Source organism: Cheilinus undulatus, linkage group 1, assembly GCF_018320785.1.
Source record: "Cheilinus undulatus linkage group 1, ASM1832078v1, whole genome shotgun sequence".
NCBI classification, from domain to species: Eukaryota; Metazoa; Chordata; class Actinopteri; order Labriformes; family Labridae; genus Cheilinus; species Cheilinus undulatus.
Genome location: NC_054865.1, coordinates 49,928,816 through 49,950,059, shown reverse-complemented (window position 1 = coordinate 49,950,059; position 21,244 = coordinate 49,928,816). Strand labels below are relative to the sequence as shown.

Genomic DNA, 21,244 nt, shown 5'->3' with positions numbered 1-21,244 from the left:
CATTTACAAGCGTGTCCTGGACAAGAAGGGCAGCAGCACAATGAACAGAGTTACAGACATGAAATATTACAGTTAAAAAACAAAAAACAAACAAACAAACAACAACAACAAAAAAAAAAAACCAGGTCAAACAAACTGCAAATCACAGAGCACAATGTCATTGGTCAAAACATCTACAATGTTCACTTGTTGTGTAGTAAAGGTCACTTAAACAATCTGTTTGGCATGATATCATCAAATCAAACAATCCTTTCTACATTTTAAATTACTTCAACCAAAATTGCTATCTGCTAGTCTGTTAAAAGCAATTTCAATTATTTGTTAGCATAAAGCTAACAAACATTTCAGATACATGTTTCATAAGATGGGTCAATCAGTCTATATTTTTCAAGGTTAATGAAGTTAAAAAAGGCTCTATTGCTTATATATGAAGTGATAAAGTGTATGTGTGGGGGGTTAATCACCTATGTTTGAGGAATTGCTGGCTACATCTAATTCATAACTTTGCCTGCATGCAGTGTCAGTACTTGTGCACTCGAACACGTCCTGAAAGGACCTCCTTGGCTCTGCAGATGAACCCTGCGTTCAGTTCACTCCGACCTCACTTCTCTATACATCGACTTCCTCCAAGCTGCCCTCCCATTGGACAAAAGTCTGCTCCAAGGCCAGACAAACTTCCTGTGACAGACACAACAACCTGGAGGAAAGCATGCCACCTCTCCAGTCCTCTCTGTAATAAGCCTCAGCCCTGCTGCTCAAAACTGACTTTCCTAAAACTGTCTTGAGGCTACACAGTAATAACTTTACAGGCTTCAACTTCAGTGCTCTAAGTTAGCTGCATTTAAAGTACACTGCTAAACAAATGGGTTTTTATATTAAAGGAATATCCATCAAAACAGATATTGTCTTTTAACATCAGATAAACCACTGCAATCCTGTTCTAAAATGAGACAAGTGGGGACAAATAAAACTTCCACATTTGTATCTCTAAGTCAAGATTCCTCCAAACATCAAGACTGCATACTTTCCCATTCATTTTGGCAGCTACTTTGGATTTCGTCCCAGCCTTTAAAAAAATGTTTATGAGTTTTAGTCATTTGGAGTCATTCTTTCATACCCTTCACAGATCTTTGTCTACTTTCAAGCAACAACTCAAAATATTGTAGTCCACCTTTTATTTCTGGAATTACAAACTAAAGTGTTATTATTGTATAATAATGTAAGGGTGCCTTTCTTTCTCCTATGACTACATTGCAGTGTGTTTTCCTTTTTTTTTAATTATAAAAAAGTGCATATATAGCCATAAACACACTAAAAGATAACCATGATGATTTTGTGCCTTATTTCCTTTTGAGTAAAGTCAACAAAAGCCTGCCTATCTGATAGATCAGACAATAATCTTGCCAAATATTTCTATGGTGTGTGGTTTGTTAAGAGTAATTTTACAGTCTATCTACTCAGAGGACAATCTGTGTCACTCAGTCTTGAGATTGTAATATTCAGTGTTCTATAATGGTGATCAGAAATCCTGTTGTGAGGAGGGAACACCAAGGACAGCCTAATGAGCATGAGCAGGGCTGTTAGAAGCACAAGCTGCCATGGTGATAACAGTGTAGTCAGATGGACATCAGAAATGGTGGGGGTCATTATGTGTGGTCGTCTCAGGAGGTTGACACTATAATGGCATTTTTCCTTTTAAATTAGTGCTACCTGTAGTCAAACATAATCAGTGCCTTATGAAAAGAGTACAGAAAAACATAGTGGAAAAATTGACAAAAATAACAAGGCAGTCTCTTTACATAGAGATCAAACCAGTTGTTAACTTAAGAGAAAAAAAATAGCTTGACATCAGAATCGCAAATATCAATTTCTACTGAATCAATTCAGAATAATCAAGATTTCTAAAACATCCTTCATTACATCCTGAGTGCATTTTTAACCTCAGACAGGTTGAGCACAGCAAACCTGCTGCTGGTTATTTCCTCCGTGCACTGCCTCTAACTTTCCTGATGGTGCAGGTGGTGTGTGGTTAGCATCGCCATCAGTAATGTTTACATCACTGTGTCTGTCATACTGATGCTCGTACTGTCAGTTACTCAGGCTGTCCCATTTTTCCAATAGAAAAGAATTAAAACTCACTGAGGATTCTACATTTCCACGTAAGAGGAAGCTTGAGCCAACGTGTTCGCCAAGAGTGCTAAATCAGTGGTTCCCAACCTTTTTTCCATGGAGCATATTTCCATATTTATATTATTGTAATAAGCTGATAGAAGCTGCTAAAATGCATCACCTTGAATACATTTTATTAAACTTTTCAATGTCAAATAATAATTTACAGCTCCTTAGTGCACAGCAGGCAGACCCATATGCTGAAATAATAACCTCTTATAACAAATATGGAATGTGCTGTGAAGCAAGAATCAGTTTGAATTGAAAAGCAATTCTGAATCAAATCCTGACCTCCAGAACCAGAGTCAAATCAAATCAAATAAATCAAATTAAATCGAGACACTGGAGGATTCACATCTTTATGGGACATAGACATTATCATTCTCTTCCAGTTGCTTGTGATGAATTTTTACTTATGCTGATGAAATCAGCAGGGGGTTATGTAAAGGTTTCTGTATCTTTGTTTGTTTCCTTGTTTCCTTGTTTGTTTGTTTGTATGTGCACAAGATAACTCGAGAATGGAAAGTCGGATTTTCACCAAACTTTCAGGGAATATTGGGATAGTGACAGGGAAGAATCAATTAGATTTTGGTGATGATCTGTGCACCCGCTCGGTTTTTCTCACACTTCAATTTTTGAACACCATAGTAATTAATGAGAGCATGAGTTCCTCGGTGGTGCTGCTTAGGCGTGGGTCTGCCGCCTCAGACGGCCATTCTAGTTCAGAATATTTTCTGCAGATTTGCTCAATCCAATTTCAGGATGCCGTCAGGAAAAACAAACCAAATTTTAAACAGGAGTTTCATGCCTCAGTTTATGGGGCTTTAATTGGCTTAAAAGTATTTAACATAGATTTCTCAACATAACTTTCACACAAACCAGAGTACTCTACATCTATTTAATTTAACCTATTCCTTCTCTATTTGCAACTCTAAAGCACTTTAATATGCTCTGTTTGAAATCCAAATCCAATAAGGTATTACTCTACAGCATTGTGAGGAATTTCTGTCTCCTCTCTTTGTTTCACAAGGTTCTCTCCAGCTGAAAAAAAATGAGTTGACTCCCAAAATAACAGCAAGATATCTGCACTGTAAGCTTGCAGAGTTGAAGTGTAGGCTTTGTGAGATCTTCAGGGAACAAGGTGGGAGTGAGTCTAAATAAACACTTCAGAAAACCCAGGCAGCAAGACTGCAATGACTTGTGCCTACTTGTGCTACATGCTAACACTAGGCTTGTATTTGTGAGTGTAAAATGAGTCTGTTAGCTGCATCTGAGGTGATCAGTGAAGACAGTGTAGATTAGTAAAACACAGATGTTCAACAAAACAACACGATACTATCCCACTTCTCAGACACTGCTGCTAATCTCCTGCAGACAGCTGTATGCAGTATGTACAGTATGTGTGTAAGATGTGTGTCACAAGTGAATGGAAAGTATGCTAGCAGTGGCGCATCTGCCACCGGCATGCTAGAACATGAGTGAGTATGAGAAAACGTACCTCACCACGGATCACTAATTACTGCTCTTAAATCTATCAGGACAGCGGAGCGTTGGCGGTTGTGTGTGAGTATCTGGGTGTGGCTCACTGAGAGCTCGTACGTTTGGCTGCTTTAGTGTGTGAAATCCTGCTGGTGGTGAGCAGGTGCTGACAATAAAAGTCAACACTGAGCTCCAACAACCACACAGAGCTTCAAGTTATACGTCCTCTCATAGAAATCAGGCACTCAATTTCCAAACAAACAAACAATGTCATGGTCCACCACATTCAGAAACAGAGGCACTTTATAACAAAGATGGAATCTCATTCTCAAAACCTGCTGTAACTTAACAAGAAATTTACAGACTGACTGTGCTCAAACAGCTTTAACAAAACAACACTAAATACACATGAGGACAAAATTATAACCCCCCTAAGAATATTTCAGTTTTTCTCAAGTATTTCTCAAGTGCTGTTAAACAGAGTGGAGAGTTAACAGCTTTTCCAAACATCCTAGTTTTGTTTTGGATGCTTACATTATTTTACTTTGCACACACAACCAAAATTTATTCACTAAAAACAAAAACTATCAGGGTCAAAATTATTAGCCCACTTTAGAACTGACTTTTTAGTCAAGCCATAGCAAAAAACTGCTGGTCAATGATGTGCCTTAGCTTTGCAAAGCTCAAAGCCTGTAAAATCAAGATCAAACCAAGGGTTATTTCCCAGTTTACACACAGTATAAAAGCCTCAGAAAGAGTTTAGTCTGTCACTTGAGACAGCACCATGCCAAAACCAAAGAAATCAGTTTAGACTTGAGAAAAAGAATTGTTGATGCTCACAAAACTGGAGAAGGCTATGCAAAGTTATCACAGTGTTTCCAAGTGCCAAGAACTGGAATGAGAAGTATAATCAAGAAATTCAATGAGAGCCACATAGTCCAGAACAAGCCTGGCACATGTAAAAGGATTTCAAAGACCCTGGAAAGAAAACTAGTGAGAGATGTGTCTAAAGACCCCAGAACAACTGTTAAGACATTAGTGAAGGACTTAGCCAAGTCAGAAATTGTAGTCTTAAAGAAGACCATCACTAGAGTCCTGCCCAGGAAAGGACTGCGAGGTTACAGACCAAGAAAAACTCCCCTTTTACAGAAGAGACACCTTCAAGCCGGACTGAAGTCTGCTAAGGACAACCTAGAGAAGGATTATGAATACTGGAAGCGTGTCCTTTGGTTTAATGAAACTAAACTAGAGCTCTTGGGCCATAGAGAGGTAGGGAGAGGCGTATCACTGTCCCCACAGTGAAACATGGTGGTGGGAATGCTATGGGGATGCTTCAGTGTATCTGGAACTGGAAACCTCATCAAGGTGGAAGGAAACATGAAGAAAGGACATGTAAAGATTTTGAAAGAAAACCTGAAGCAGTCAGCAACAAACTGGGTCTGGGTCGTCGCTTTTTCTTCCAACACCACAACGACCCAACACATACGTCCCTCTGGTGAAGAACTACCTTCAGAAGACCAAAGTGAGCGTCATTGACTTAAATCCATTGAAAACATGGGGGTAAACTTAAGACCAAGGTCCATGCCAGAGGGCTATCAAATCTGGAGGAGCTTGAGAGATTTGCCAAAGAAGAATGGAGTGGGATTCCTCAGGAGATGTGTCAGGGACTTGCTGAAAACTACAACAAACGACTGCAGGCTGTTATCCAGCAAAGAGTAGACACTATTGACTATTAATGCCAGGGGGGCTGATAATTTTGACCCTGGTAGTTTTGTGGAATGTTTTCATTTCTTTTCTGCAAAGTAAAATAATTTCAGCATCCAAAATAAAACTAGGATGTTTGAAAAAGCTGTTAGAAATTCTTTATTTTGTTTAACTGCAATTGAGAAATACATTTAAATTGATGAAATTTTCCATGGGGGGGGGGCTAATAATTTTGTCCTCATTCGTAAATCAGTCTGGTGTTCATTTGTATTCTTTCCCCCAGCAGCACACTGCCTGTGCGTGAAGAAACATAAAAGTGATGACAGAACTCCCCGTTAATGATGTTGGGCCAATTTGGCAAACAATGAACGCACGCATATATACCTCTTACTCACACACCACGGCCTGGCACTGTGTTGGAACAGGCCTGGTACTGTGCTCTGGTCTTCTCTAAAGTCAAACTGTTAAATGTGCACCACTGGCTGAAATATGATCCACAGAAATGTGAGTTTTAAAACACTCATATTCTTCTTTCTGGGTGTAGATCAGTGATGAGGAATGATGACATTTCTTAGTACTAAGTCCTGCAGCAGCGTCAGGAAAAATTAAAGGGGGGTACAAATGCATTAAAAATGAATACCACACAGTCCTAGCAGTAACCAAACTACTTGGGCTGTGCATCTTCACTGGTCTAACAAATCAATGCAATTATTACAGGTGCATTACCATGTTCATATGCCAGCCTGTTCTGAATTAAGGATTGATTGGTTGACTAGCATCACTTGTGTTAATTGACAAGAAAAGCTGTGCCATTTAGAGTAGACTACTGCTGAAAAGCACCAAAAGCAGCCCTCATATTTGAATGGGAAAATTGTCATTTGTTGAGTATTTCTGGTGGGTCCAGCTGCACAAGGAAAATCTACAAGCAATCTAAAATCATTGGCAGTATGCTTGTTCTATGCTCTGCCTCTAAATCAACAAAAGGGTTTTATCTAAGTCTAAAGCAACAAAATTATAATTTTGATCTGGTAATGGCGCTAGAGGAAATGTCATCCTGAGAGAAGACTGATGTCCCACTAAGTTATCATAAAATTATTTGTTGTTGAATGAAGGAGAAAATTAAATGTAAAGCTAATGATCAAATTTAAAAATAACATTTATGCATTATTTGTTTTAAAATTTATTGATAAATGGTTAATTCACGTACCCGATGAGAAAATTTATCAAAGCTGTTGTTACTCTATGAATGTGCTGAATTCAAAACATACCTTATCTTTAGGGACAAGCCTAAGGTTCAGATCTAGGCCCACACTTAATCCTGCTTGTAAAGTGTCAGTTTGCATTATATTCAGGTTGAATGATATGCAGAAGATGTGTGGTTCCATATTTCTATCAAAGCAATACTAAATAGTGTTGTAATTAGATCTCAGTTGTCTTTAAATTAACACCTCCAAACAGTTAATGGTTATAAACTTGTTTCCAATAGAAGAAACTTTGTGGAGGTCATAAAGAGAAGGTGTTTTTTATCAGGTCTCTGAAAAACAGAATTCAAATCTTTGACTATCAATGCAAATTTAAGACAACACACCTTTGTGTTAATACCCCCATGTTTGTTTATGTTCCAGTTGCTAGGCAGAATCTTTTGCCAAGAACGAAGATTGACTCAGGAGTTTGTTTGCATGTTTGTATCCAGCAGTCACATGCTAACGACCGCCAGAAGTAAAGGGATTAAACTGTGTGCTGTCTGAGACAGACCTTGTTAGCTGGATACAGCAGCATGAGCGTAATTCTATATAACTCCGATATCCTTCAGCAGAAAGAAAAATACACCCAATACAAACAATTCAGATACTGAAGGAACTTTATACCTCAAAAATCCAACACAAACATCAGAGATGTCTAGAGAGAGTCTGGTTTTGTTCAGGTCAGCAAAAAATACAAAACGAATCAAAATTTTAAAGATGGGCGTCAGAAATAGAGCATAGTATGTTTGATTTACTAAGCCTGTATGAAAACATATAGCTTGTAAAAAACATGTCACTCACTTTTGTTTGTAGTTGAGATTTTGGAGACACAATGCCAACCGAAGGAACTGAAGATGACTGTAACAAATTAAATTCAAATTTGTCTGGTTTCCTTAAGTCATTACTGTGGCCACATTTGGTCTTCTTCACTAGAAATAATATTTCCCTATCATCTTTTAAATAGTTTGTAAATTTATCTGCACTATTGATATCTTGTTGCACATTTGTAACTGATACATATTTCTATTCATAAATAGTTGTGAAACAATTGTAGATGTTTGTTGCAGTCTTTACATTTCCTGTTAATGTTCAATTAATAGTGTATTTCTCTGAATAGGAGCCATATTTTCTTCAATGTCCTTTGTGATGATATAAAAACCTAATTTCTGATTAGGAGACTTTTAGAATCATCTATTTGTTCAGGAAATGAAATATACAGGAGCACACCTGTTTTACAGGGAAAAACACCCAGGAAAACATTATAATGAATGGCTCCAACTTACTAAAGAAACATCAGATAAGAATAAAACTTATAAGGAAGTACAAAGCATCAAAGTATGACTTACAAAACAGAAAAGACAACTTCCTTTGCCCATGTTGTAGCTCAAAGAAAAAAAAATTCTACCAGTGGTTTTTAAAAGATTCTGATAAATTCATCCACTCTGAGATCAAGAATCCATTGAATTGAAACTTTAAGTTGGTAAGTCTAAGACTAAGATATCCTGATTAAAATGATGTATGGTGCTTGATGGTGACAGCTAGAAAAGGTTTTAAAAAATTTGAAATAAAATAAATAAAGAGGATTCAGGCACTCCCCAGAAAAGGTCTAGGATTTTGAGGGTTAATCTGAAATTTCAATATTTTAAATGACTTGATTTTATGCAAAAATACTCGTCACATAATGGAGTTTGAGAATCAAGGCATACTGTAAACTGGAAATTTACAGACGGTCAGTAAACAATACATCAAGAGTAAATCAAGTCTGTAAATTTGAATATATTATTTGGATATTCTGATGGAAGAAGTATTTTGAAATCCAGCTTCATTATTTAGATTATTGGGTGCTCAAAGAGCCTTAATTTGGGATTGGAGGAGTTTTACAAAAAGCTGGAGATTAACTGAAATTGTTTGGAAATGTAAATTGTCCACGAGAGCCTGTTGTGTCACAGTTTTGTGTGAGAGTTTCTTCAGGATGTTTACATTCCTCAATAACTGATCATGAACTTGGTTCAGTACCCTTAGTTTAACCCACACACCCTCAACAAACACACACCATCAAGGACGACAAACAATCCTAGAGATCAGGAGCGGACTACTGGCTCTGTTTTCACACTTTAACGTGGAGTGGAACTCTTGAATTTATAGAAAATACTAAAGAAGCTTGATCAAAATCATTTTACATTGTTTGTCACAAGAATGCTGTCTGATTTAATTTTTATTAAGTCTGTTAGCCATCCATGGACATGTATAAGCTTCATGTTTGTCTTTGATACTGGAGCAGACAGTTAGGCCTGGCTGACAGTGAACAGAGAGTGTTGAAAAAACAGACGAGAGATGGTGGGAGTGAAGACACAAAATACAGACAGATGAGGAGAGTGAAGTGTCCGATAAGAAATGACAGGAGGTGCTGCTCATCACCTGTGTTGAAAATAATGTGAAACAGAGAGAAATGTTTGAGCTAATTACAGTAGAAACAGAGGGACAATGTGAAAGAGGAGAAGGAAGTATGATGTGGTTTCTGTAACACAGCAACCGAACAGTTTAAAGAGCACATAGAGCTGGTTTGTCAAGCTCTGAGAAATGAAGAAGATTTAGCCTAGCTGCACAATAGATCAGTGGTTCTCAACTGGTGGGTCGGGACCCAAAAGTGGGTCGCAAAGCAGTTTTCAGTTGGTTGCGACAAGATGGCTGAAAAAAATGGTGGCCAAAGTCCTGAAGACCTTATTGGACATGCATCGATGCCTTTTATTTTACCCTGTTTGACTGTGAAATGGGGTAAATTTAAATGTTTGATCAATATTTCAACTAATTTATCTCCTGTTCTTGCAATAAATGGCTACTTTTCTCATGATAATGATGTAATTTCACAATTTCTCTGGAAAATTGTCAAAAAAACACATAACAATTGGGAAAGAGGGTATATACTTTGTCAGTTTCGTCTTTTCTTTTTGATATTAGGTGATCTGGTCCAATCATGCTCCAAACTGTAAGACATTCAACTAACTAAACATACATTGTTGAAAAATTTGAGGAAACTTGGGTTGTGATCTAAGACAGACTGGTGGGTCCTGAGGCCAGACCTGTTGAGAACCACTGCACTAGATAATATTTAAGATCTTCACCAATTTTAAAAACATGGCAGATCCCAGACATTAAGGACAGCTCTGACCCATGCTTAACATAATAATCCTCCAATCACACACACTAGAAAATTATGCTAGATCTTGAGACATCACATCTGCTGTGTGTAGTAAGGATATTCTAGTGAAGCTTTCATAGATCTCACATGATCAAACGTGACTTCAGGAGAAAAACAAATATCAGTAGACTGTCAGCCCTTTTGAGGTATGTCTCGTCATGACACATAAAAGCTCTTGTGTTGTAGCAATAATTCCACAAGCTGGCCTTCTTTCTCAGTATTCCTTGTGGCTCAGGACACAGTTATGTGTATGTTTGCTGCAATGTTTGTGATCTAGAGTAAGTATGTGACATCTCACTGTTGACAATTTCCTCTCTTTCATCAGCTATCACCTCCGTTGGAGGCAGCCCAACACGAAATCTGATATTCACAATATGTGATTAAGGAGATGCTAACTCGATATGAAGCAGTCAAATAATCATATCGACTCACAGTTAGCTGGCTAACAAATTAAAGTCAAATCCCTCAGAAGTCAGCACCAGAATTACCAGTTGGTTTCTAATCTAATTATTTCAATTCAGACCCACAAGCTTGGTCAGATTCTCTAAAACCCCTAAAATATGTAACCACCCACCTCTAGTAACTATCTGCAGTTAACAGCTACTACCTAATACTTTTTAACCTATATGTAAACAATGGTGCTTAGATAGCAATAGGGCTGCAGTAATCAATATTTTAGTGATTGAGTATTCTACTGATTAATCAAGTAATCAAATTAGAAATGTTGCATGCTTGGTATTATTAGAAGTGAATCACTTTTGCCTTATTCAAGAGTAATGGTAATATACAGAGTGCAGTGCTGCAGAATAGACAACGTTGTTGTGATTTGCTTTTTTTCTTTTCAACTGGTATTGGATCCCACACTTGGGACATTTTCTTTCTGTACACTGATGTATCTGTTCTCTTTGGTCTGTATTTTATACTCTCTCTTCCCCCCATGATTTTTACACCCACATCAACTTTACAGGACGTTATGTTTCTGCAACATCAGAATTAAGTGCATTTTGCCACATAAATAACTGTTCAATTTTTGGTGATTGAGTTACCCAAATTGTCAAGCTATGGTTACAGCTCAAGATATCATCACATAGGAACAGCACAGTTTCGCACTATTTTGATCTAGAAAATAGGGATAAAGTTGGATGCTGGCTATGTCAGATTATACTCAGACATAACCAGAGTATTGAGCTTATGATATTCAGCTCATGAATGTGAATGTAAACCTGCAAAGAGGATCCAAGGCTGACAGTAATAGCACTAACACTAGCCACATTCTGCAAGCAAACTACACATTGTTGATCCTATCCTAATTATATTATGCTCAATTTTAACTATTTACTGAGTGTTTTGTTAACTTTAGACATGCGGACTAAATGCAATTGTAATTTGCTCTCATGGGGTTTGAAATTATGACACCAAACACTTGACGATTATGTCAATAATTAGTTGCAACAAGCTCTGACTGGATCACACATCATTGAGACAGCATATCAGGCCTAAACATCTCATGTGTAGCCAGCCTTAGTGCTAAAAATACACTAATAAATCCGCTCTATCCAATGTCTTAAACAAAAAGCACCATGTCTGTACTTTTTTTGTGCATGTGATTCCATCTAACTTCACAGACTGAAGCTCCACCAATTTAATATCACATCCCTTCTTTTTTTTTTTTTTTTTTTTTAAGAAATACTCCACTGAAAAAGCTGTTGGTATTAAAGCCTGGTTTCAAACCTCCTAATGCTCCCCCCATCTGCAATATTTTCATTGATTCAAACAGATCAGGTGATTTGCACATTGTTCCCTTTCTGACCCCCTCAGAGCTTGTAGGCCGGATTAAAATTGGAAAAATAATCTCTCATCTTCACCAGGAAAATAACATCAGAATAGTGCTGCCACAAAGGCAGAGCAGTGAGTGAACCTGCAGAATTTGCAGCTCCTAAATCACCCATCACGTCTTAAGTAAAAGGTGAAAATTTGTGCGACTGCAGCTTCTCTGTTTGCTTACAAGGCAGAAAGTCTACAGACACTGGAGATGATCTTTTGAGATTTACTTAGGCACAGTGCTGCTTTGTTCTAAAAGCTAATAACACACTGAATAGGGTTGTCATAATTCTAGATTTTGAATTTTGATGCGACTCTAGTGAAGTCAAACAATATATGAAACCTGTTTCAGAACTACATCAGCAAAAAAAGGAGTCTTGGGCACCAAACACTTGGTCACTTCTTGTTTAAAATCAATTAAAATTGCATGCCAAAAAACACACTGGTGAACACTTGGTCTTGTACATTTCAGACAACGTTTCTGTAATTTTTGATAGACTGGTTCCTCTCTGATGCATCGGTCTTTGGAAATAGCTGTAGCTAGCGTATAGCTCTGGTACCTTCTGACACTAATGCTAAATTAAAAAAAAAAACAACTAAAAGTGATACTAAAAAGAATAAAACATTTAGAAAATGTTAATTCTATAAGGCTAAAATGCAAAGCTAATGTGCATATTTCAATTGCTTTGTATTTTCCCCAGTGTAACTCAGCATGACAGCATGCTAATGATTGCAGATTTGCACAAAAATTACATCCGCCCTTTTAAAAACAAACATGAGGAGCATAGTTGATTCAGGCACCTCTCATTCAAAGCATAGAACTACTTTCTTCACTGTTTATGACCTAGTTTTATCATTGTTTAGACTTACAAATTCTCAGTTCAGATACCAACGCTGATCTGCAACATAGAATTCAGTTGTAATGGTAATTTAATCCACAACACTGATGTAATAAAGCCTGTTGAAGAGGTGGGTGATGGCACACAGAGATAAAGAGACAGAAGGAGATCCTAGCAGTGGTTTGTAGAGAAGTGGGTCAGGCCAGTGAAGAGGAGGAGGAGGCACCAGCTGAGGGAGGTCCAGACCTCCTAAGCTCCACTGGAAAACCCACAATCATTAATCTGATTAATGTACAGCAACAGTTTCCCTGCAGCCAGGCTCTGTCTTTATGCTTCTACATATCAAGCACGTGGAGGGCAGTGCAAGTATTAGTCTATAAGCTTCTCTGCTATAGTATGTCTGCATTCCAGCAGAAGTTCATACTGTACACATCAGGGCCTGGAGGCTGCAAACGTCTATAAACAGAAGCACTTTGAGATACTTTTTTGGGCTGCAGCTTGTGTTTCTCTGCCAACAGCTGGCTGAGTGTTGGAGTCAGAGGAGCAGCTGTGCAGCAGAGCACTGCTGTCTCTCTTCCTGAAATAAGAGACTTGGTTTTAAGGAAGAAAATGAAAACCAAGCTAAAAACGATGATTGCTGCTGGCAAAAATAAACTACTTTGAAAGAAGTGTCTTGCTTTGTTTAGATAAAAATAAGTACAAGTCCCTGAAATATCCTCTGAGGTGCTTCAGGGAGTGAAATCTATCTAAAAGAAATTATTTTGGGGATAAAAACTTCTTGGATAAGCTTGATCTTAAGCTTTTTTTGAGCCTTAACTCATAAGTAGGCCTGTTAATATAAACGCGTTAACGCTCGTGATTAATCTTGAAATCCTAACGCGTCATAAAAATAATAACGCCAATCAAATCATCCGACTAAGCTTGACCACAACTTCCTCCCGTAGTCCTCCTGCACGGATGTTTACATCCCTGGGGTGAAAAGGTTACAGGCGGGTCAAACACAGCCAGCAGTGATGATTGAGGGGACAGACCCAGGTCTGCTTCACGGCAAATTTCGATTTAAAAAGCACCAAACTACACCGGCACAGTCCAGCAGACCTGGATTTGTCCCCAAAACAATATCTAAGCTGATTAATGTGATCGCTAACGGGTCGCCAGAGACTGCAGACCATCGACATCGTTGACGACAAGGGGCTTTAAGACGTCATCCGGGTCGCCTCGGATGACCCATACCACAGAACACCTACGAGAACTACTGTCACAAAAATCTGTGAACTGTATGACAGCAAAAAAGGCAACAAAAGTGGAGCAGCTGGCCCAAGCTACATTTATTACACTGACGAGAGACCACTGGACATCAGTCAGCAAACACAGCTACCTCGGGGTAACAGCACACTCTACAGCATATAGTATTTAGTACCTGATGTGTTTGTCTTCTGGGCTCGTTTGCAGTTTATAAATATTATTGCTCAATGAATGAACACACTCTGAGTTACAAACCACAAATAAGTTTAAAAACTCTAGTTTGTTTAATATCTCTTCATTTAAAACACCATACTTGTACTCATTTATCTCAACCAAAAATACAAGTAAATAGTAGTATTTTAAATGTTAATTTATATATAATAATAATTTTAATAATAATAATAATACATTTTTTTGTAAAAAGCACTTTCAAAGGACTGTAAATAAAGTTAAAATAATGAAAATATACACTTGATAATAAGAATGTTTAGAAATCTTAAAATTACTAAAACTAAAGAAATGCTGTGGTTAATCATGATTAATCACAGCATAGCTATGTGTTTAACTTGATTAAATTTTTTAATCAATTGACAGCAATACTCATAATACATTGCACACAGTTAGTGTGTTTACATTAGCAGTTAAGTCTAGCTACAGTCAAAGCTCAGTTAGGATATTCAGTTAGACCCGTCTTTGTCCCCGTAAACAAGCACAGGGGGAGAATGTGTTTATGGATGTTCACCTCCACTACAGTGGTTGGTGACACCCTTTACTGCTGGCTACTATGGACCTTCTTCCTGCTGACTCTGCTAACAAATTAGCAAGAGGTTAATCTCCATGTAAAAATTCTACATAAAGATGTCAAATCTGTACACAGGGGTTGATATTTTCACTGCTCTGTCATTTGCTCTGGTTTCCATCTGTAGAACAATTGTAGTAGTAGTTGTACAGATCAAACATGTACCCACAGGTGTTGGTGTTTACAGGTAAAACATTAAACAGGCCAAACTTTGGCTCCCATCGACAGTATTCTTATGATCTATTCAACTCTGTAAACAGATACCTGTATAAAAAATAAAGCTAAAAATCCATTATAAATCAAACATTTAAACTGGAACTACTATACATTTTTCACAGGCTTAAGGATAGACATGGATACTGATCATCTATATTTAAACCGTTCTCTCAGAGCTTACAGATACGGATCAAACGTTGCAATACTGACGCCAAATGTGGGGGCAATGTGGAGAGATACCACTTAAAGTTTAGCCAGAGTAGCAAAGCATTGTGAAAAATTAAACACTTAAAAAAGGTGGAACTTAATCAAACTTACTGATGAAATATTGCCCTCTTGAATGATTTCTTAGACACTACAAACATATATATGATTCTAGGTCACCTGGGGCACAGAGACAAAAATCTACAGAACAGCTGATTGGAGGACAGACAGAGCAACAACCAAGGAGTTAAGGTCTGTTGAGACAACATCCTCTACTGGATTTATTATCGTCAACCTCAACAAAAGAGTCGTGGGCAATGTTGTAATGTTTAAAACGAACAGATCTATTTTTGTATGCATATGGAGCATAAATGAGCCTCTACATTGCTAAACTGAGAGCAAGTAAAGCTGTTGTGTTTTATGTACATTCTCCTGTGAAACACAGACTCATTAGATGAACAGTATTCCTCCAGGAAAAAAGATGAATGAAAGTCTTTACATTGCAGATGGAAACGTCACACAGAAAAGAAATCTTGCCTGGAGGCTTTTTATTTATGTTCCTCGAGGTATAAGGTGTTGATCATTAGACTACGACTAGCTAAAAACAGATCCAAGTTAATGAAAACGCTGATAAATAAGTTTAGTTTCACCAAGACGACTAATATGAGACAAAATGATTCATTCATGGACTTTTGGACTTCAAATCATGATTTTTTTATACTGTAAAACACAAGTAGAGCTTGGGTAGAGAGCAACCAAGGTATGTCAGTATTTTCCTCAGTATATTCTAAGGTAACTAAAGCATTAAGAGTGTATTAAAATGAGTAGACTTCCAACAGGAAATTGATCTTCAGCTGCATCATTCACATGACATGTTAGTGCAAGAAATTCTCTTTAGTACAGTTTCAGTTGGACTAATATGTTAATATGCATTCTGAAAGCTCAGTTTTATTCGGACAGAAACAAAAAATAACTTTTTCCAGCTGCACGTAAATATACTGACAGTGTGGCCTAGCTTAAGTTGAAGGTTTGCTAAAATGCAAACAGCAGGACTTAATCCTCATTGTTTCTCCATGCCTGGTGTCATAACAACTGCTTAACCTGTTGACACACACATGCTGAGTGAAGAGTAAAGGAAAAGTGAGCAGTCAAGATGCCTGAGCCAGAGGCATGATAGGTTTTGCAGCTGCATCGAGCTGCATCTTTTACTCAGAAAAAAACACTCTCTTCAGGCACATCATTGCTTCTGTGCCAAGTAATTCAAAGCCCATTTATCATCCTTAAACAGCAACCTGGATAAAGATCATTCATCATCAAACCCAAGTGAAAAAAAGGTCTAGATAAAATACACAAGAAGAGATTCTCAGCATTATTAATGCATTTTCAACGTAACTGCAATGATGTGGTTATCAAAAGTGAATATAAAACAGGAACAGCACACAAACCACATGATGCACAGCACAATGAGAGCAGAACTTACCTTATTAAGACGAAAACAGAGATGGACAGATGTCCAACAGAAGACACTTTGTCTCCACGGGCCTGAGAGACACAGAGGGACACACGCAGAGAGGAAGAAGCGACAGAGAAAGAGAGACACAGAGAAGTTTGTTAGACAGCAAAGCAGCATGCGTTAGATTTCCCCCACAGGCCAGCAGCGTTCAGGCGGGGCAGAGCGAGCAGTCTGTTATAAGGCTCTGTGCAGGCTGGATGTGGCACATTCTGGGAGTGGAGGTGAAATGTCACACATGGAGCATGGAGAGGACAGTTAATGAAACAGTCAGGGACCAGCGGCCCCTATTAGAGAAGGTCAGAGCAGTTAGCTCACACCTCTAAAATTACCTGCCTGGGCAACGAGGTGGGAAGAGAGTGTTAGGTTTAACCCTCAGAGGTCTGCTGTAAAAATACGCTGCAACTACCTACAATGGTATTTCTGTTTACTGCGGTGCCATTTCTGGGATTTTTTAAATACTTAATATTCCCAGGATGGTCCAGTGAGAAAATAAAGCAAACTGATGTTTAAAGAATTAAAACACATTAAAATGAAAATATGAAAAGTGGAAAGATTTTTCAGTAGTGTCCTTCCTTAACCCACAAAGCACATTTATTCCAAACAATTCTGAGTGTAGTAACACAAATAAAGAGTCAGGGACTCATTTTAAAAACACTCAGGAAACCAGAGGACTTCAATCAAAAAATAAAATAGGAAATGGAAGGTAGGAAAATAAGTATTTGGCACAGTACAGGGGATAATGAGAGTGGGCAACAGAACAAACAACCGATGGCAGATAATAACCACGATCCATCACAATTACTGACAGTGGGCACCCTCACCCACTCAAATCTGTTCTTGAAGTGCAGCTCTGAGCAGCTGGAGATCACAGAATCATGGGTGAACTATGAGTTTGTGCAGGATCATTCAACAGCTAACATGACAGTAACATGTAAAACAACATATCACTTTGTCTTCTGCAGTTGACTTGTTACTCACTTTAATATTAAGTTATTAGTTTGCTTCTACCGTTGGTGAGTACACTGCAAAGTTTAGGTGCAAGGTTTTGTTTTCTACATGGATATACAGTATCAAATAAAGTTCTGTGGTGTTCAAAAATAAACATTTTTACATCCATGTCATTGTATAACCTCTGTGGCCCTCTGACCACCTGATGACCTGTGGCTAGTGTCACCGGGTGTGACATGATGCTGATATAGTGATGACATTTACATTCAGGAGTCTGTGCATTGTGTTGTACTTTGAAACTGATCCCATGTTCTGTTCGTTGTTCATGTTTGAGTCGACCTGCTCTGTGTGGATTACATCGTTTGGCAGCAGGCTCTGCAAAACTTGACTCGTTGTGTATCTTGAGCAGTGGAGCAGATTTGCACTTCTGACACACTGGAGATAAATTTCAGCGTATGCTGCAGAATAAAACAGTCTGGGAGAAAGAGAGCACTTTGCTCCAGAGTATGCACCGATCACTGTGCAGACAGGTATGTAGAATTTGATTGTTATGTAGCGGTCTCTGATGTAACCTCTAGGAAAGCCCCTCTCCTTGCTCAACACCAGTTCCACCTCAAAGTTCGACCAGTTCAACTCTCTTTTTTTGGTCAAAAACTGACTAAAGATCATTATGTGTCTGTACTTGAAATCAGTAAAATAATGGAGGTTTCATTATTTTGAATTACGTTTGAGTATAGAACATTTTGACACACACAAAACTAAATATAAATTAAATTGTTGCCGTTTCATTTTAGGAAGTGTGTAAGAGTTTTATGCAATATTTGATATTGAAGATAAAACTGGAAATATTGCCATGTAGGACTTCCATTTTGTTGCTATCAGTGTGGTTTCATTTTTATCAGAATCATATCAAAGTTCATCATTCTTGTATTTTGACAATTAGTTTTTTCTTTACAGAAAAAAAAAAACAATTCAAAAATATATACTGTGCATTGCCTTCTGCTAAAAAATAAAGATTACATTTTTGGTCTGTTTTGCCAAGCCCTTACATACAGCCATGTCTAAAATACCACATTATTACAATTTTTTCTCCTCTTTAACAAAAAAATGTAGCAGAATTTTGTTGTATCTCTCAGTTTTTAAACACGTGTAATTCAATGTTTTTGAGCAGTTATGTCAACTTTCAACGCTCTGAAAAGTTTGGAAAGCCTACTCCTATCCTCTGGAAAAGCGCGTACAAGGACAGAACATAAAAATGAACACAGACCATGGAGAGGCGGAGAACAGCAGCAGCCCAGAGCCTGAAAGAAAAGGACAACTCAGCCTTGTTCCCACACACATACACACAGCTGCTCTCCCAGTTCATCTCCAACCACAACCACATCATTGAGGCCATGTTCAGTTCTCCATGCCAGCTCCTTTAGCTCTGCAGTGAACAAGCAGGACTCCAGCATGGCCTAGCTTGGCACAATCTGCTGAATATAGCAGGCCAGGGTGGCAGAGATTAACCCAGAACCTGCTCTGCCTGCTGTCCGCATTTGACTCCAGAATGACTGATTTAAAGCCTCGCTGCCTAGAAATGCAAGACAGAAGACACTGGATTTCTAAGAAGCAAAAATCTGAGCTTTAACAAAATTCCTGACTGGAGATTTCTGAGGAATACATCTGACTCCAGAATTGTTCAATAACCTACAAACTGTTCAACAAATCAATCTGCAACTACTTTTGTTTTATTTCTTGTCATTTTTAAGCAAACATATAAAGTGCTTCTCAAATATGAGGATTATGTGATGATAAGGATATGAGGATGTTCTAAAAACGTTGGGCTGGAGCATGTTTACCACTGTGTTATGTCACCTTATCCATGCAGGCAGGGTCGCATTGGAAACAGGCACCTTTTGTGAAGGATATTACATCATGGGCTCAGGAACACTTCAGAAAACTACTGTCAGTTAACCCAGAACATCACTGCATCTACAAATTTAAGCTAAAACTCTTCTATGCAAAGGGAAAGCTATATATCAAAGGAAAAAGACTGTCCAGTTTGTTACCAACCTAAAGTTCATAAACTAGCATTTGTTGGTGCAACAGAATCTGACTGTTCTGGGATGAGCTTAACTTTCAGTTTGTAACTTCTGCCTTGACTTTTTATTACTTTTTTGGGTAAAGATATGTGAGCAGATGAGTGAGCCAACCAGAATAGAGCTAACGGACTCTGCAGGAATTAACATTCAGTGTTGACATATTTCATGTTTCTATGACATTCCCCTTGCCCAGCAGGATTTGAAGCCTGGAGCTGGAAAAAGTTGCCACCTGCCTGCCCCACCCCTCCGTTAATCCAACTGTAAAACTGCTGTTTGACAGAAACTTCCAGACTCCCCATGAAGATTTCCATGACTCAAAAAGAACTTTGTATCTATTCATGAAACTTTTAAGAATTTAGATGAGTCCCATTGACAGAACCTGCTGCTCTACTGCCAGCAAAAGTAACATGAAGTACCTGCAAGGCATGTTAGTTTAACAAGAATGCAGGGAGAGATCCAGACTTTTGGGCTGTAGTGGTTTACTGAGGGCGTGAGTTATGCAGGGGTTGCCTAAAGTTTATGTACTAGCAAACAATCATCATTTATTTGCTCTTATTATCCCACAAATCATATCCACTTTTAATATTTAAATATCATAAATTTATGATGGGGGACAGCGGTGTTAATTTTGAAAGTTATTTTTAATTTTAGTCTTAGTTTAAGTCCTCAAATGAAATGCATTTTAGTTTTAGTCTAGTTTTAGTAAACGAAAACTCAAAACATTGTAGTCTAGTTTTAGTCCATGAAAAGTCCTCACATTTTAGTCTTTACATCTAGTCCAAGCATTTATTTTCTTGCCTAAATCTGGTACTGAATCATGGTAAGTGTGTTCTGTGTACCCTGCCAAACCTGGGGTCTTTGCTTTCTAATGCTAAGAGGCAAAATAGCTATAGCTGCATTGTTTTTAGACAGATTCACAAACAGTGGAAAAATATCACAGATTTTGAATGTCCTACGAAAACTTCATTACATTTTAGTCTAGTTTTAGTCATCTTAACAAAAACTAAACTTACTGTAAGTCAGTTTTAGTCATCATAGATCTATTTTTGTTAGTCTTATCTAGTTTTTGCCATGGAAAAAAGGCTGTCAACGAACATTCTTAGTCATAGTTTTAATTAACAAAATTAACAGTGGGCTACAGCTCAATGTTAAATTTGATAAACTATCCTACATGTTCATAAAACAGAACTAAAACTCTGTGAATAAAGCTTTTTGTGAAATTTGTTCCCATCAGCTCATTTTTGGATACTGTTGGCAAGACCATGTGTCTAATGCTGACGTGCTCAGGTAAGAAGGGATGGGAAGGGTCTGCTGCCTGATACAGGAGCGCCAGCTACATTTGTACGGGCATCTGCTGTGTTTTCACGGGCCTGATCCAGCTCATCGCATACTGAGTGCCCAGGACCCGGTGCCCAGGGGTAACAGAGTATGTGGTGGAGAGGTCAACTGAGAGGCTCCCTGGAGAGATGGGGCATTGGCCTGATGCAGGCCAGGATGATGGTCATCAGGAGGCCAGAAAAGTACAGGGCCAGGGTTGACACGGCAAAATACAGAACCAGCACCTGCTCCCATTTATGTGAATGTTTTGATCAGGACTGAAGCTGAGACAAAGATTTGACCCCATAAATTGGGGAAAGATATATAAATGTTTTCATTAGTGTTTTTGGAAGTGAACACTGTTGTGCTTAAAGGTCGTACAGGACCATAATTTGTACAAATTGTACCATGGAACCATCAGAAAAATTGAAATTTGAATTCCAAATTTATCAAGAAAAAAACT

General features: G+C 38.1%; 1 protein-coding gene across 4 annotated transcripts in view; it reads right to left on the bottom strand.

Moving 5' to 3' along the window:
• Positions 1-21,244, bottom strand: part of pacsin3 (protein kinase C and casein kinase substrate in neurons 3) — a 53,215-nt gene that overhangs the window by 28,796 nt on the left and 3,175 nt on the right. For 2 of the 4 annotated variants that reach the window (XM_041790220.1, XM_041790212.1), the window contains exon 2: positions 16,400-16,461. The exons of the other annotated variants lie outside the window; for them this stretch is intronic. The gene's annotated coding sequence lies outside the window, so the exon portion shown is untranslated. The remainder of the gene's footprint in view (positions 1-16,399; positions 16,462-21,244) is intronic. 4 annotated transcript variants of the gene reach the window in all.